At 42.2% G+C, this 18,879-nt stretch overlaps 1 long non-coding RNA gene across 1 annotated transcript; it reads left to right on the forward strand.

The window, feature by feature from the left end:
• The first annotated feature begins 12,666 nt into the window (after window positions 1-12,666).
• Window positions 12,667-15,402, forward strand: LOC125642915 (uncharacterized). Its single transcript, XR_007358528.2, has 4 exons — window positions 12,667-12,807; window positions 13,337-13,432; window positions 13,954-14,022; window positions 14,706-15,402. It is a non-coding gene; the product is annotated as an uncharacterized LOC125642915 (long non-coding RNA).
• The last annotated feature ends 3,477 nt before the right edge of the window (window positions 15,403-18,879 follow it).

Consider the following 18,879-nt stretch of genomic DNA (forward strand, 5'->3'; position numbering starts at 1 on the left):
TGTGCACACAGTGATGTGCTTGAGAAAGCTGTTTAAACTTGCTCACCATCAATGTCCTACAGCACGTGATAATTGAAATAATATGAATATGGGAGGCATGGTACAGAGAATTTGAAATTCTGACAGCAAGGATCTTCTTAAATGAGCTGACAGACAGGGGGAGGGAGGACAGGGGGTGTTCGGTTGCAGCAAATATTGCAGTTCAATTAATTTGCTTTCTGAAGCAGCAGAAATAGGACTCTGCTAGAGATAGGCATCCTTTAGGAAGAAGGCCTGTTACCTTGACTGGGCTCCTGAAGTTTGGAACTGATACCCTGTTCCAGTGTCATTTTTATGCCTTTACAAATCCCCATGGAGTAAGTCAGAAGCACATATTTATGCCATTCCATGAAGAAAATAGGCTTCCCAATGATTTTCAGAAGAAAAATCAAATTCCAGTGGTCTGGTTTTGAGTCACTTTTGGGCCAAAGTTGTCCACAAACTTTAGATCAATACAATGTTAGAGAAAGGGGTTTTTCTTGGCCCATCTTTAGATTGCACCATGTGCTCTATAGATGAGAGTAATTTGCATTCTTTTTTCCTCGTCATTGTCTAATTCTAATATAAATGGCAACTAAGTATATAAGACATGGTTTTAAATCTTTGGGGTAGGCAACACTGCCTACGTAGCAGATCTTCAGAATTCAGTACAAGCCTGATCCTGAAATAGTTACTCAAGCAAAATTCCCATTGACTTATATGGAACTTTTCCTGGATTAGGGATTGTGGAAACAGACCCAAAGTCTGCTTCTGTTTTGAATGATTTCCTTTTTTTGTTAAGATTAAGCGCTCTTATAGTAACCATCACTACTTGAATTTACTTTTTAAAACAAATGCTTTCACATTACAGTGGCTATTATACTTTTGGGTGATAACAAGGTGAATCGTTTTAAAGAGATATCAGCATTCACAGATATCAAATGGTAACATATGAATTTACCATACATCAGCTAGAAGAATTTTCTAATTCCATAAGTCCTGTGCAGTTTGTTTTTACTTTCTAAATGAAATCGTGTGACAATGCAGCAAATTCACCATGTATTGTACTATGGGTTTGAATAGTTTTTTTGGTCAACTTTTTAGTAATAAACAAATACCCTGAAAGAGCCCCCCCCCTCCATTTTATAGTAGATTTAATATTTTCAATTCCAAATTAACCCACTTTGGAAGAAGCCTAGAGGTGATGCTGCAAAAGTGCTATTTAAGTGTGGCAAATTAGAATGCCAGTCCCCCAGGTGACTTCAACTCATTGGACTGCATGGAAGACCCATCCTTTTGCTTCACTCACTGAATAGCACTGGTGCTTGATTCGTGATAGGCCCAATTAAATGCTGGAACGGAGATTCAAATTTGTAACCTAATGAGATGCCCACAACACTGTACTGTACAGTTTTGTAATTTAAACTGTTAGCTCTCTCTGAGTGTCTTCTAATGTGACTCACATAGTTGCTCTGGAATTCAAAAATGCATGACCCTATAAGGTGGAATTCACATACAGCATAGCTTTGTGGAAAATCCTTGTGCTAGGTTTCTGTGATCTAGCTTAGATAGCCAGCCTTGGAAATTCTGTCTTTTGACCCTCTGAAACAGGTATCCTGGTGGGAAGCTTTGTGTCCTGGAAGCTAACTGGAATAGATTTTCATGGTCTAAATTAAGTAATGACCAGGGATGCCAAATGCACTATACTGTTCCGGTAAGAAGGCTGGCTGACGCACAGTATAGGTTCAGAAATAAATTACTAAAGGGAAAAATACCCAATTGCTGGACTTATTGATTTAACAATAGTGTGAAACTTTGAACCAGGAGAAACCAGATCAAGAATGACAGAGGCAGTGGAGTAACTTCTGTGTTAGATATTGGGTGTACTGCATTTCATGCTATCTGCTGGTTAGCACGCTGCAGCTGTGGTGGTTTGTTTGGGAGCGTCAAATTCTCTTTTGGAAAAGCTAACTTTGGGCTTGCAGGACAGAGCCAGGGATAGACAAGGAAGGAAGGCAGGAAGGTGCCTCTCACGATCTGGTGCCATCCTCTTCTTGGAGCAGATTTGCTTATTAGAGTGATGGGGCTACAGCTTTCAACTGTTTCTGGTTAGATCGCATGGCTGCTCAGCAGCAGCCTGTAGTTGGAAAGGCAGCTGAAGTCTCTGAGTTTTAAAAAAAAATCAGTGCCAACCTTGCCAACAAAAACAGACAGCTTAGGACATGAATCCCACACACTGGTTCCTTGTTGCACGTTAAACAAATAAGACAAAGGCTATATCCGAAAAATACCAAAATGTGCTGCTGAACTTCGATACTTGGCTGCTTGGATCTAAAGTCACTGCATTTTTCACTGGAAGATGGGTGCAATTAAGAGCCTCTGTAAGAAGAGCCATTTAAGTCGATCGGGCATAAAGAAAGATGCTGAAGCAATATAGCCCTTTAGGACTAGTGGCCATTTTGATTTAATGGGGTGATAAAGGAGATTCTCCTTCAAGGATTGTCCGACTGAGACCCTCTTCTCAAAACTGACTCTGTAAAAACGGCAGGGGAAAGTTTTGTGTTGGGTCTCCAGGAGGCACAATACAGCACTCTGAGTCCTGGGGGAGAGAGGGAAAAGGCAGCTTTATGCCATCTCTGTACCTCCAATTTCAGGCTACGCTGGTCAAAATCACTTGTGTAACCTTCGCAGGCCGCAGTGCTATCCCAGATATCCCAAGTAGCCCTATGGGTGGTGGCTGTGCCTCTGAGAATGCACACAGAGCTATGCAAGACACATTTTTCCCATCTCCTGAAAACTTTCAAGACTTCAAACAAGTTCCTGTTCCTCATCAGGATGAAACCGAGCTCTTTCAAAAATGATCATGAAAAAAGCAGAGCGAGACCCTCATCCCAGAATAGCCACTAGCCTGGTGCTTTGGGCACTCCCTTGAACCGAGAGAGATCTGGGGTCAAGTCCTTGCTCTGCCTGATTTGGGGCATGAACTTGAACCTGGGTAGCCCACATGCTGGGCGAGTGCCCTAATCAGTGTGATATTGGCTATGCTGGGGTGAAGGGGCTTGGTCTCTCTCTGACCAGAAATTCCATTTCATCCTGAACTTAAGAAACCTTCCTGATGAAAGTTTTGTTGAAACTGACCTTCTCCTGCAGATTTTCTCAAAATAAAAACTTTTTCTGCATTTTCTAGCCAAAAAAAAAAACAACAAAAACCACAATCAGCAACAACAGAAAAGACACCCCCCCCGCCCCGAAAAGTGCATCAGGAATTTTTCAGCTATGCGCACCCCTTTACCAGGGATTGCTGGAGGCCTTGTACGGCTGCCCTACACAATGTCTGCACTGGGGAAATTTTCTATGGCTGGCACTGAGGCTTTTATGGACTCTGCATACTGCTGTAGTAGGGGATAAAATCCCAGCTAGCATTATTTTATTCAGTTTACAGTATCTGCTTCCTAATCGGATCCTCCTCTCTCTTACACTGGTGTTTAGTCAGGAATAATGCCACCGAAGTTTCCAATAAACAAAACCCTTGCACAGTTAAGTCAACATTCAGTCTAAATCATGAAATTATTAAGGGCCAGTTTCTGTCACCTTTACTCATATTTACTACAGGTAGTATTGTATGTCATGAGTAGTCTGCTTGAAATCAGTGAAGCTATTTGTGAAGTAAGACACTAGTCAGTGTGACTAAGAATGGCAGCCAGAATCTGTTCCTTAAAAGTCACAATTAAAGACATGACAGTGAGTTACATTTATCTTGGCAAGAATACACTGTGCTTTCAGGCTTGAATGATATGTGGGTTGCTTTGAAGTGCTCTTTTGCTCTGAAAAGTGGCTCTGTAAACAGGGAATCATGAGGTTCCATGTTTGTGTCTCATTATCTCCAGATCAAACGTACTCCATCTGCAAGTAAAATGATATTCAATTTCTAATTGCCATCCCTGCATGCTCAAACTGGGCTCTGAGAGTCAAGCTGTGATCTTTGTCCCACTCAGCTGCACCTGGGCTAGTCAACTGTCCTAAAATTCTTCCACTAAATAACCATCTGCCACTGCATGCTTGATTCCATAGATATGAGATGAAGCAGGATTGCTGCAATTGTGCAGAGCTTTGAAGGTTTGGGGACAAGAAAATATCGTCCTGCAAATATCATCTGCCTGCAACAGAAACACCAGCATCTTCCCTGTGCATTTTAGACTGAATTAATTGCCACCTTCGTCATTCATGGGACAGAACTTGTCACTCTTTCATAGCTGACCCCATAAAAAGAAAAGTCTGTAAATAAATACATTGTCAAGCAGCAACAGAGTGGTGGTGACGGTTGTGGGAAATAAGGTCTTTTAAAAAAGAAAAGAAATACTTTGGGAGCATAAGAATGCTGGACCACATCCTCAGTAAACTGGTGCTGGGAGGAAACAAATATGTTACAAAGCATGCAAGAAGCAAAGGTGTTCAGGGCACTTAGGACTTTTGTGTAATTGTCTTAGAGTATGTGATTTCTGTAAGACTGAATGAAAGTCACTACTGCAATTGTTATTCAACACTGAAGGTGGAAATGAACTTGGACTTCAAGTAGCACTACCTGGGTAGGAAACAATATGTCATCAGACGCTGAATGTTCTCTCGAATGAAACACAAGAAGCTGCAAATTCAATATTCCACTGTCACATCATCTGTTTATCTTGTGAATGTAGCATAGCCTTACTTCTTGAATTGTCGACCATGGCTTCGGCAAAGCATTCCCTCTAAGAATCATCCCGGTTTGAATGGCTGATATCAAGTGTTTAAACTACTGTGTGGTATCTGAGCGATCTGGAACTGTGCACCAGTCGATTCAGTGCTGTATTACTGTTACCAATAACACAAACATTTTCCTTGATAGCTATACTTCTATTATTGGAGAAATCCTCTCCATAGTAATTTGTAATAGATAGTTGGACTTCCCCCAAGTGTGAAATCTAATAATTTATACTCTGGTGGTTTTGGTTCAGTCAATCTGATACATTGAGTGACTAAATGCCAACATAAATTTTAAAAATATATTATATTTATAAATTATATTTAGATCTCTCGTAAAGCTTTATTAAATGGACTTTGCAAAGTCCTGCGCTCAAAAATTAGGAAATGCCAGAATTAATGTTGCCTGTGCAATCTTAAATCAGCCTCTTGGTGCATGTGTATTATACAATCTCCAATTACATTCATAGAATCCCAGGCCAGAAGATAACATTGTGATCATCTAGTCTGACCTCCTGTTTAACGCAGGACAGAGAACTTCCCCAAAATAATTTCTAGAGCAGATCTGTTAGAAAAACTTCTAATCTTGATCTAAAAATTGTCCACGATTGAGAATGTACTACAACATGATCACTTACAATTTTTCCCATAGGACCCCTGTGTCATTCAGTGACTGTGTAGTTATTTAATATTTCTTTTCATCTGCCTCAGTTAATGTGTGGCCTTATTTAAGACACAACATCCAAACCCTGTACTAAATACAACTCATTGATTTCCCCTCCCCTCTTCTCCCCGCTGGATGTTTCTATGGTGCTCTCAATGAGTCTTTCGCAAATATTCATGAACTGATATTCAAAACCCCACCATGACATCATTCCTACTTTACAGGTGGAGAACTGAGGCATAGAGAGATTAAGGCCAAAACTGTCAGAAGTGCCCACTAACTTTGGGGCCCCAACTTGAGACACCTAAGGCCTGGTTTCCAGAGAACTGAGCATTTTTATGGCACATATAAAACCATACCTTCCAACTTCTGCACCAAATAAAGCAGGGGTCCTACAGATAACAGCCTTCTTCAGTACACAGCCTTGATTATGTGGAACCCCAACTTGGGTCATCAGCACGGTTCAGACCCTTATATCCACTGCACAGACGTCTGTCACTTGAGCTGAGAGAACTACAGTAGATGGCTATTATCCTTTATGTGGACTAGCCACTAGAAGGGATAGAGAGACACTTTGCCAGTTGGTTTCACAGATATGTGTTGACGTCAGCAGAATGTAGAGACTTGGGACTTCTGGTTTCCATTCCAGGTCCTGGAGAGGAGTGTGCTGTAGTGGTTATACATCTTCCTGCCCCTGCACCCCCGGCCTTTCACACTTTCCCTTTGCTCATATCGAACCCTGCCTCCTTTCCAATTGCAGGGAAAATCCTGCCCAGTACCTGCAGCCCTGGGATGAAGCATACTCAGTTGCTCTGTGAGGGATGGTGCATGTGCAGTCCAATCAGCTCACAGGAGCTGTAAGGGGATGAAGCATGTTCAGTACAGATGGAATCTTCAGAGAATTTAGCTGCCAAACTCTCACAAACCTGTACTGAACATGTCTGAACTGATATTTTTCAGAGGCTTTTGCAGATACTCCGGATGCAGTTGACATCTGGACAACAAAGACATCCTGACTTCAAGGTTGTTGTCTGCAACAATTTCTAATGGGTGAAACTACTGATATTTATTTGAAGTCCCTTTACTTCTGGGGGGAGATGGTAAAAAGAAGGAAATCAAATGCAAATTGGGTAACTTTTTCCTTGACACTTTCCTTTCTTAACATTATATAAGAGGAGAGCTACAAAGACCTCTACTGTGCTAGGCATCATGCATATAGAGTTGTAGGTAGTTCCTGCTCTCAAGAACTTCCATTGTAAGTGGAAAAGACAAAGGATGGGAGGGGAAATGGAGGCACAGAGACATGGAGTGACTTGACCAAGGTGTCTCAGTGCTTCGGCAGCAGAGTTGAAAATAGAATTAAGATCTCCCACTACACTGCACCAAACAGATCAAAGTTTTCATACAACAATTCCTTGAATATCTTTCTCTTTTGCATCCCAAAGCATCTTTACAGACATGGAGAGCAGTACAGCATTGCCATTCATTCCTGGCCATGTCTTGCTCCTCCAGTAAGCCCAGCCTGGTTATGTCCCTGCAACATGATATCCCACCATCTAGTAGGTGGTTGGCCTCTAGATGAGACTGACCTTGTTTGTGTTTGCATCAATTTCTTTGGCATCCTCTCATCTGTTTCTCTTCTGCAGTGTTCCTGCCATCGTAATCTTTTTTGATTATAGCCAACCCTGTCCTCTGATTTCATTTCCTACTCTTTGTAATGTCTTCATTTATCTTAACATCATTCCACGTTACACCTGCTACCTTTCAAAGAACTCTCATCTCCACTACCTCCAGCATTCTGATGTCTGTTTCATTTAATTCTGCTGCTTCCAGACCATAAAGTAATGCTGCTAATACACTGGTTTGATACATTTTCACTTTGGTACCAAATGTAACATGTTTATTGGTCCATAGTTTCATCAATTTCTGTGCAGCGCTTGTGGCTAAGGCACATCTTCTTTTAACCTCATCTGTGATAGAGCCATCGGCATTGATCAAGCTCCCTAGGTGCACGTAAGATTCTACTTGTTCTACAACTTCATGCAGCACATTTCAACACTTTATATACTGTCCCTTTCCCAAGATGCAATTACTTTGTCTTCTTGGCATTTACTGTAGGTCTAAGTTGACTACACCAATTTTCCATTGTAGTGAAGGGTATTACCATTAATTCAAATGTGTCTGCCAGCTGTATGATGTTGTCTGGATAAGCTGAGGAGCTTAACTCTAGATCATCTGATGTCATACCTTCCACCTCAATTGATTTCAATGGGGCCAAGATTCCATGTGTTGAGTCTATTTCTCTAGTCTCCATTCTGAGGTGCAATGTGGTGTTATCTTGCATTAAATTTGCTTCAGGAGTAAATTTGCTCCTACTTTTCTTGCTAACTTTAAGCTGCTTACATTGATCCATCTAGTTCTGTGGCTTCATTGTCTCAGGGTATCTATGTATTTGGCTCCATGCTGTCTGGAAGAAGTTGCTACCCAAAAAATCAAAGCAAGAACATAGCACCAGTAACAACAAAGAAAATGGAGTCATCCCAAAAGCTTAAGAAGACAAACATTTCCTTAACTAATGCCATAGAGAGCCAGAACAATTTACCAGCCTTAAATCCACTTATATTAACATCTGCTTGAAGCTAAGCTTTAACCTGTTTTCAAAGGGACAAGAAAAAAGAATAACTGTAATAACAGTATCAAAGTTATTAAAAATCCTTGAAAGAATGTCTAAAATACTATTTTTATTTGTATTTATTATTTGTATTAGCATTGCACCTAGGAGTCCTAAGTCATGGGCCAGGACCCCATCGTGCCAGGTGCTGTACAAACTCAAAAAAAAAGATGGTCCTTGCCCCCCAGGAGCTGACAGTCTTAAATGTAAAACAAGACAAGAAATAACAGATGGATTCAGATGGAAAGGATATATTTCTAGTGTAATCCTGTTTTCAACTCTCCTCCCTCAGCAGGTGATGTCATCTGAGGAGGCGGTGGGGCAGAAAAAGCAACCGTTCTTTGAGTGGTAGCTTTAAATTACTTTTTTTTAGTGTTAATAGGTGTTGTATGCAAACATAGTGCATAGAATATCTAGTGGCTTTAATTATCATCATCATTTTTTGGTCAGTTCCCCTCCCGCCCCTAGTTTTAACAATATCTAAATGCAGGGCAGAGTATGGCTGAGAAGCCCTATGTAGTTAAACATGACTAATTAATATTATCATCCCTTTTTAAACAGAAACCAATAAAAAAACAGACCAAAACACGCTGCGATCACTCTTGGGTATGGTACTATTTGAACAAATTCTGTAGTAATTTTTAATAAGAAGAGATGGGGAGAGACTTGGGAGGAGGCCCAACTTAATCCCCAGTTTAGCCTCAGTCTTCCTGTGTGACCTTGAACAAGTCACACAGACTATCTGTGCCTCGCTTCCTGTAGAATAGGATAATATCACTTTTCTACCTCACAGGGGTGTTGTGAAGGTAAATTACATTAAAGATTTAAAGGAGTTTAGATACAATAGAGATGGGGGTCGGGGGCATAGAAATACCGGAGAGAGAGAATGGAATTATTAACATTCTTAAAGTTACGTGTGCTTCAGTACTCTGTGGAATTGGGGCCTTATTTCTTCTGCAGAACTTTTTTCCCTTTTCAGTTCTAAAGAACTTGGGCCTGATCCTCCCCCAATTTTTATTGCACTGTTTTTGTGCCATTCTAACTGCATCAAGGTTACTGAAATAAGAGGCATAAAAATTGTTTAATAGTGGGGAATTGGATCCCTCAGGTGCAGACAATACACCAACTGATCTGCATAGACCTTGTGGTGATCATCAATGGATTAAGTGTGTTTGATGTAGGGATGTCCTCTTTCCGCTTTGACTCTTACCCTCCCGCTGGATTGTTGAACTAAATACCTGGAGTTGTTGCAGAAGGAAAAGGATACACTTGAAAAGTGGACCTGATTCTGCAAGTTGCTGAGCACCTTTTGCGAGGGGCTGAATACCCCAAATTCCTGTTGACACAATGGGAAGTGAGTGGACTCCGCACCTGGCAGGATTAGGCCCAGAATACGTAGGATTGTTTTGGAAAAAGGGACCACAAATTTTGTTCCTTTTCAAATTGCTGTATAGTCTTTTTATGGGCAATAAAACAGTAAGGCCTGTCCAATGCAAAACCTAACAATAAACAAGGCCTCGTCTTGTATTTACGATTAGTGGATAAAGATTGCGCCAACATGGTAACTTGTAATTCTGAGCTAACCCACTTTCATTTACAGTAAGTTTGACTCTGAAGTTGTTTGATGGGGAGTCAATGAGCCTTGCATGGGGAGAGGAGTAACTCAATTACTCCTTGTGCTTTGCTGTGGGCTGTCCCCAAAGGAATAATGTAAAGCTGTCAAATGAATGACAGTTTACTCTGCCTCCACCAATGCTACTCTTTAAGAGATCGGGTACTATAAAGTCTAGAAATCTCAGGAATATTCAAAAGTCCACTTTGATTTTATTTGCCTTTTCCTGGGAGATGAACTTTACTGCTGCATCAGGGGACTAATGATGCCCCAGTGAGACAATGGGCTCTCTATGAACTGTGGGCCAGACGTTTAAAGGAGCTCAGCATCCAACAAATCCCATTGTTCTCCGACCTCTGGTGCTTTAGGCCCCTATTCAAGAAAACATGTAAGCGTGTGCTCACTTTTAAGCATGTGAAATAGGACTTTAATATCTGCTTAACGTTGAGCAAGGGCTTACGTACTTTCCTGAATCAGGATCATACATTGTATTGAAGTTTGAACACAGCTATAAATCCAGTACTAAGTAAACAGCATCTAGCTTTCCCTGTACTCTAAATACAGCACTGCAGAAAATGGAATTTTATTTTCTGCCTAATAATCTTTTGTGGCTCCCAAGTCATATTTCTGAAACTCCCCCTGTTGCCTTGACATTGTGACAACAGCACTTAAAAAAAAAAAGTCTGCATTAGTTTGCTTAGAAGAAATGCACCTGATCTGATGCTTTGGTGGTCTCAGTGGTAAAAGATGGTTGGGTACGTATGGTCCAGAGTAACTTAGTAAACAGGTGGCAGTCTGTACAGCTAAAACGTCGTCATTTCAGTGTTTTGATCAATATATAGGAAAAATACTGAAGAGACTTGGGCTGAGAATAGCGGCTATGGATCAAATATGGGTGGGTTTTAATGAATACATATTTGTTTATTACTATCTATTGTTGTATTAAGATAATGCCTAGAGGGCCACAGCCAAGACCGGGGCTCTACCATGCTAGGTACTACACCGATCACATAGCAAGAGACCATTCCTGCTGTCACTAATTTACAATCCAAACAGAGAAATGGTGGGAGGAAAGGAGCACTATTATTTTCATTTTTGGGGGGGAGGGAGAGCTCAGTGATTTGAGCATTGGCCTGCTAAACCCAAGGTTGTGAGTTCAATCCTTGAGGGGGACATTTAGGGATCTGGGCCAAAAATTGGGGATTGGTCCTGCTTTGAGCAGGGGGTTGGACTAGATGACCGCCTGAGGTCCCTTCCAACCCTGATATTCTATGAACTCTCTCTTACAGATGGGGAACTATCATGGCTATCATGAACTGGTTCCTAGGTTCCTAAATCCCTTTTGAAAATGAAATGTAGGCTCCTAAATCAGTTAGGCACTGTAATGCTGAGCACAGCAATGCCTCAATATCTTTAAAAATCTGAGCTTTGGCCCCCTGTAATTTTAAATAAATTCTATATATGCCCCAAATAAGCATCACAGGAGGATTTGAAATATGATTATACGCCAAATATCCCCTTTTGTTGTTTACAATGGTGCTTATCTCAGAAAAGAAAAAAAAATAGAGATTTTCTTAGCACTAAGTTATGGCTGCTCCAGTGTGGGTGGCCTAGAGTGGGTAGGAGACCAAATGCACCTTTCCTTGTATTCATAGTCTGGGAGTGAGTCTCCCAGCCTGGGTCAACAGGCTAGCGGGGCTCATGCTAGTGATCTCAAAATTGCTATGTAGACAGTGCTTTGAATTTGCAGCTCAGACTGGAGCCATGGCCCTAAAGTCTAGGGAAGGGGGTGGGCTTTGGAGCCCAAGCTCCAGCTTGAGCTGACTTCAGAGTGCTGTCCACACAGCTATTTTGAGAATGTGAGCTCTGCTAGCCCGAATCTGTTGACCCAGACTGAGAGGCTCACTCTTGTGGGGTGCACAGACATACCCACACAGGCCCCGCTCTTGTAAACTGTTTCGCACAGGCATATCCCCATGACTTGCAGAGCCCTATTGGAGTAAGCAAACCAACCAACCAATCCTTTGGGTCAGGTTCTCAGCTGCTGTAAATCAGCATATCTCCATTGAACTCAATAGAGCTTCACCAGTGTACTCCAGCAGAGAATCTGGCCTTTTTCTTGATCTGGAGCCATTGAAATCATCTGAATGCTTCCTTCGTCACATGGATTTGGAACAGCCTAAGCACACATACCACTAATGCTATTGGACTTGTTTTCTTCAACCATAGCTTGTTCTATGGATCTCATTGTGATCTATAAAACAAGAAAAGTTGGAAGGTTTTTTTTGTTTTGTTTTGTTCAATCATTTGTGTAGTTACACATTCAGATTCTGACTGGAACTTGTGAGGGGTGCATGGGGGGTGTTCTTCCCATCCATAGCTCAAGGAAATACAACATTCAGAACAATATTAACTTTTGTAAGGAAAAACAAGCACAGAAAATTTCAGTCCCAAAGGAATTTATCTGAGAAAGTTACGAGTAACTGCGGGGCGAGAGTTCTGAGGCTGGGGTCGAGAGAATGGAATGGAAGCTGAAACTCAGCCTTAACTACAGGAGTCCGCGTTACTGCAATAATGAGGGTAATAACAGAGCCTTTTGTAGTGGTGAGTGGGGCTCAAAAAAGTTGGCTGGCAAGGAAGGCTTAGTCATATAAAAGCATGCCGTCAGTTTCTACTGCAAAGCTGATTGTGATTAGCTTTCTTTGGTTAATATTTCCTGAATTAAATACAGTTTACAAATTGTACACTTTATGTAGATGCCTGTGACATGGTGGACTAGATCAGGAGGCCTCCTGCTGGAGGCCTCATGGCCCTGCCACACCCCACCCCAGAAAAGGGCAGCAGAGAGGTCCTCCAAGGTACCTGGAGAGGCTGTGTGGGAAGCAGCCAATCAGGACCCAGCAGGCTAGTATAAGAAGAGCTGCAGGGGCAAAAGGAGTTCAGTTCATTGCTGGAGCTGGCGGTGTGTGGATGGTGTGCCTGGCTGAGGGAGGTACAGGACCCTGGACAAAGCAGTGCTGGCAGTGGCTGGGGGAAATATGAAGGAGTTCAGGACTGTCTGGTGAGACTCAGGACTGTCTGGTGAGACCAGGATAAGATCCTGAGGTAAGGGCAAAGAATGAGATGGGGCTGTGGGGAAGTGGCCCAGGGAATTAGAGCAGCAATTCAGCTTAGATAAAAGGACGTGGCATGGCTGCTCTCTATAGGGTCCCTGGGCTGGGACCCAGAACAGAGGGTGGGGCTGGGTCTCCCCCATCAGCCACTGGGAAAGTGGCCTGGACTTTGATGTACCACAGAAGGGGGACTGAACTCTTTTAGGTTTCAGAGTAGCAGCCGTGTTAGTCTGTATCTGCAAAAAGAAAAGGAGTACTTGTGGCACCTTAGAGAATAACCAACCAATTTATTTGAGCATAAGCTTTCATGAGCTACAGCTGTAGCTCACAAAAGCTTATGCTCAAATAAATTTGTTGAACTCTTTTACTGGCCCAACTGAAGATCTGGGCCCAGAAAGGCCCTCAAAGGGCAAAGACAGTGCCTCCAGGAACAACTTGAGAAAGACATCATGGAGGGCATTGGAAGAGGCCCCCGTTGGACTTGTACCCCGGAAGGGGTTTGTTTTGCTTTTATCTTACAGACAGACTGTGTATGACGTGGCTGGAGGGATGAGTCTGTGAAGACCCACCACAGAGTGTGTAGGCATCTGCACTGAGAAAGGGGGTGCTCATGAGAGGTGAGTGCACCCCATTACACTACCAAAAACAGTTCTTTAGAAAACCACCAAGGAAACTAAGACTGGGTCTAAGAGGGGGTGGTGCCCCCAGGAGGGTGTCCCATACCTAAGTCCCTGTATTGTCTGTAGTAAGTGGCTCTGCTGAGTGCTACGGGGTTTTATTTGGCTTAAATCCTGCTTGGGTTTTCAGATTTTCTCAACTCAGGGGGGGTCCCTGATTTCAAGTGACTGGCTGCAGATAAGCCTAGTTGGGTCCAGAACCTTTATAAAATTGTCCAGGCCACACTCATGATGAAGGGAGAGAGGATTTGTTGACCAGAAGCAAGGAAAGTATGTTCTGGAGACATAAGAGCTGCTGGCTGTGTTTAATTTAGTTTTTTTGATTGTATATTTATTGTTTAGGAGTTTAGACTCCTTAGTTAGAACGGTATAGACAGACTTTGTGAAGCTCTTCCATTGATTAAAATGGAAATCCTGTGGAAGGTTTTTAGTTAAACGTGGGCATCTTGTGAACTTTTCAGCTTTTCACTTTTGACTGGAGATTTCCAGAGGAAGACCCAGAGGCTGCAGGAAGTGGAATTGATAATTTGGTAGGTATTACTCTTTGCTTAGTGATGGTGCCAAAACAATGGCCCGCTTTGGGGTCTATAGGGTATCGTGCTGTGGCAATTCCCATTTTTAAAGTGATCTACCAGGTTCCTCACCGATAGTGATTGGTAAAGAGTCCATGGCACTGCTAAAAACAGGTGGTGGAGTTGTGATCCGTTTCTAACTTTGCATTTTTTTTTTGCCTACCTACATTCCCGTTTTGGGCTCAATTTGAGATGAGGTTAAATTTTCAAGAGCACCTAATCCTACTTTCAAAAGTGACTTTTGCACTGAGGAGCCTAAATCACATTGACTTTTAATGAGACTAAGGGGCCTCAAGGCATAAATCACTTTTAAAAAAGGACTTAAGCTCCTCAATTACTTAAGTCCTTTTGAAAATTTTGCCTATGGTATTTTTCTTCACTTCCTGTCCTAAACCTTTGTTTCATGCTGCTTTTCCCTCTTCCACCCCAGAGATTGACTGTATTTCACTGGTGCGAGAAATGTATTCTCAGATTTTTATAAAGTACTTTCAGATCTTTTGGAGTCAAGGTGCTCTACACATGTAAGTATTTATAAAATAAGCGTGGGATGCAAAAGGCAGCATATGCTATTGGGAGAGTTTCTTTTGTTTTAAAGACAAACATCCGTTCTATAGTCAGTTCAATTTATCTAATGATTACAGAGATCCTGGCTGGAAGGCAACTCAGCGTATTATGGAGGAAGCTCTAGAAGTGCTGGTAAATAGAGCCTTTGATAGTTCTAAAGGAGGCAAGAAGGAAATAAACTGTTCTGAATGATGATGGTGATGATAGCTAGTGGATTTTCAACTCCGCTCCACACCCAGGACCTTTTCTTCTTTGGAGCTCTTGTGCTGAACCCTTTTGAAAGCCTGGCCAGTAGAGATGATTTTGACTCCTCTTTGAGAAGGAGCATAAAAGGTGAAGCAACTAGTTCCATAAATCGTTTATTGTTTTAGTTCAAAGATGTTTAGGGATACCCCACACTGGGAATGCTACTGAACACAAAATAACTCGGTATCTGACATAGTGTAAGTATCCTGCATATACTGTTGAGGATTTGTATTTGGGAAAGTTAAATTGAAAGGGTGCGGGGGACTGCTCTTGAGACTTATTTAGTTCTAGGAAATTTTGTTTGTTTAAAATTTAACTTGAGTAAACAAAATGGGACAAAAGGAATAACTCTGGATTTACAGTGGTGTAAATGAGCCTGATTCTTGCCTCACTTACTCTGGTGTAAATCCATTGAGTTATTCCTGTTTTACTCCAGTAGAAACGAGGAAAATCAGACCCACTGTTTTTCAGCTGGATCCTGCAATATTGTTACAAATAGACAGACTTGTACGGAAAAAAACATTTTAATGATTAATCAAAATGCTTACAAATAAATCATCAAACACCCAGCTCTCGACTCTGAAATTAGTCATTCATTTACTGCTACATAGATGTGCTGCTCCAATGGCTTCTACAGGAGCAGGTTGTCTTGTCTTGTCTTGTATCACTATTCCTTGTGGTAAAAAATACAATTTTCCACCTTCATCAGATCTTCCATAATTCATTGGTGCTGAAAAAGCTCCCTATGTGACAATAAAAATAACCGAAGCACATTGCACTCCAGCAAACCCTGCTTTGGCAGAGGTCCTAGAGGTAGTGAACTGAGCAAGATCAGTTTTGTTGAAGGGCCAAATAGAGTCAGCAATATTTAACCTGAATAGTGCTCTCTGCTGTTGTTCCTATCAAAGTCTTCAAGCTTTTAGGGGACCTCTCCCTTGCAAGATGCATTCCATTCAGGAACACTGAGTTCCAGTTCAAAACAATACACCAAAAAGCCAGGTCCGGCAGGTTAGATGAAATGTTTAAAGATTCAGCTGCACATTGCAAGTGGGTGGGTGAAAAATAATAATCTGAGTAAAACACAGCAGCTAGTTCCTGGAGTGGAGAATGCTTCTTGCTGTTTGTGAAAGAGAGATAAGTCATAGTTAAGAGGCTGTCTCGATGGTATTCTTCAAGTAGTCCCTGGTTTAGCATTAAAGACAAGTGGGTCTATGTTAAAGTGGGAATCCTTAGATCAAGCTGTTTAGAATCCTAAACTGCTCTGGCATGGAGCACTCAGTCATTAAAGCTACAAAGGAAGAAACAAAAGCGTAGCTATGTTTGTCCATTGTTGCATGTGTTAATGAATATTGCGCAAGGTGGGTGAAAAATGCCTCCTAACAATATACCAGCTGCCCAGGCAATGTACAACGTTTAGGAGACAATAATTTAGAATCAACTTTTAGGAAGTTCTCAGCACATGGCAATAGCAGATGATGATCAGTAAGGAAACTCCCCAAAGCCTATATACCAGCAGTTCTCAAACTGGGGTCTGCAGACCCCCAGGATACTCCAGGGGGTCTGCGAGACATGTCCGGGGCCATTGGCCTCACTGATCAACTCCTCCTCCTCCCTCCCAGTGCCTCCTGCACACTGTGGAACAGATGATCAGTGGCATGCAGGAGGCACTGGGAGGGAGAGGACTGGGGATGGGGCGTGCTCAGACGAGGGGGTGGAAAGAGGTCGGGGGGGAGCCTGGGGCTGAGCAGGGGTTGATGACCCTGGGGAAAATTAGAAGCTGGCTTGGGGGTCTGCAAAACATTTTAAATCATGGGGGTCCTTGGGTTGCTAAAGTTTGAGAACTGCTGCTATATACTGTTAATGATTTAATTTTCAATCACTTCTGTCTTCGACTATGCTGTTGCGAAGCATTGCTGGATTGTTAGTAGGAGTTACAACTTTCTATAAAGTGCATGTGAATTGCTTGCCATGGATAAGCATAAGAAGTGGAGAACAGATACCAACTTGTCACTTGCTGGAGGATTCTCTGCTCTTTGAAGTCTTTAAACTACGATTTGAGGACTTCAAAAGCACAGATATAGGTGTGAGGTTTTTTGCAGGAGTGGTGGGTGAAATTCTGTGGCCTGCGTTGTGCAGGAGGTCAGACTAGATGATCATAATGGTCCCTTCTGACCTAAATATCTATGAAAAAAAACCCCACTGATTGCATCAGATGAGCTGGTCAGATGGGGGGAGATGATGTTCGTAACAGAAAAATTGAGGGTTTTCCCTTGTTAGGTAGGGTCAAGAAGGAACTTGAGCTGGGAGGAATAGTTGCTGAATTTGTGAGGACATATTTGAGGTCATACTTCTGCTTGTAGAGCTAAATAACAGTGGTGCCATCAAGTATTGGAAAGCATGTACAGCTAGCCCGCATTAGAAAAGGCAAAACAACAAATATCCTCAATGAAGCCAAAGGTGTTACTCTGGCTGTAAAGGCGGTCCAAGGTCCCATTATCTGAATATGTGGACGAGAAAGTGAAGAAAGGATTAGCAAACCAGCAGGAAATGATTTGGGACGTTGCCTGGCTTCTTTTATAGTATGAAGTTCCTGCGGTAAGTCATGCTGAGTAACACGTCTCTTATTTTCAAGTGAAGAATTCTCAATAGGCAGCACAAGGTTTCAGTGAAGAGGTGATGACAGAGTAGGGGAAATAATGGAAGCACTTACACAACCTTAAATTCAGCGCTAGTTGATGCTTTCATGATCTCTCTTTCCTGCCTTGGCTTATCTGTTAGTGAAAGAGAATTAAACCTTTTTTTTTTTTTTTTTTTTGCTGGCTGCAATGTGACTCTTCCCATAGCTCTCTCCTTTCACCAAAAACAATGAGGAGTCCTTGTGGCACCTTAGAGACTAACACATTTATTTGAGCATAAGCTTTCATGGGCTATGACCCACTTCACCAGATGCTTGGAGTGGAAAAAAAAGTAGGCAAGTATAAATATACAGCACATGAAAAGATGAGTTGCCTTACTAAGTGGGGGGTCAGTGCTAACGAGGCCAATTCAGTTAGGGTGGATGTGGCCATACCCAACAGTTGACCAGAAGGGGTGAGTATCAACAGAGGGGAAATTATTTTTTGTAGTGACCTAGACACTCCCAGTCTTTATTCAGGCCTATTTGATGGTGTCAAGTTTGCAAATTAATTCTTTAGACTAACATGGCTACCCCTCTGAAACCTCTCTCCTTTCAGTTAGTTTTATGCATGGAATGTCTGTATAGAATGGATGGTGCTCTCTTAAAGAGCTCAGCATTGTTCTGTGGATACCACACTGAATGTACAAGAAAGGCTTGAGCCTTTAAAGATAGGGCCTAAAGTCCATGGCCAAAATTCTTAAACCTGGGTGCCCCTAGTTCGGACCCCAAATCTATATTTAGGCACTTAAGTTAGAAGTGAGCTGCTTTTCAAGGATGCTAAACATCTCTAGCTAGACTTCTGTGGGATTTGAGTGCTTAGGGACTCTGACAATCAAGCCACTTCGGTTCCTAAATGTGGGTTTGAAAGCCTAACTTTAAGGCAACCAGGCTTAAACATTTTGTCTGTGCAAAAACATGAGCACTTTTGAATGCGCATTGTCAGTATGTGAGTGCTGTGAAGGGAGGAGTTGTAACTGTATGTACTTAGGGACCACAGTATTCAATGGCTCCCATAACAATGCATAGAAAGCATTCCCTGGTTTTCTCTAGGCCTGCTCGCGCTTCAGTGTTCATAGCTATATCCCTTTGAGGCATGGAGCACTGCAGAGTTTGCTGGTTGACTTCCCTCCTTGTTCTTCCTAGTGCTCTGCAGCAGGATTATGGCTGCCTCTTGCATAGGTGTGCTGCTGGTGGAGGAGACGTTCATTCCCATTCCTCTCTAGAACACCTGCTCAGGGCCAGCCATAAACGAGCCCCAAGTCAGCAGATGCGGCCTTCAAGTTTCCATGCAATCATGGAAGAAGGGTGGAATTCAGGTTGCTCAGTAG

Source organism: Caretta caretta, chromosome 9 (assembly GCF_965140235.1).
Source record: "Caretta caretta isolate rCarCar2 chromosome 9, rCarCar1.hap1, whole genome shotgun sequence".
NCBI classification, from domain to species: Eukaryota; Metazoa; Chordata; order Testudines; family Cheloniidae; genus Caretta; species Caretta caretta.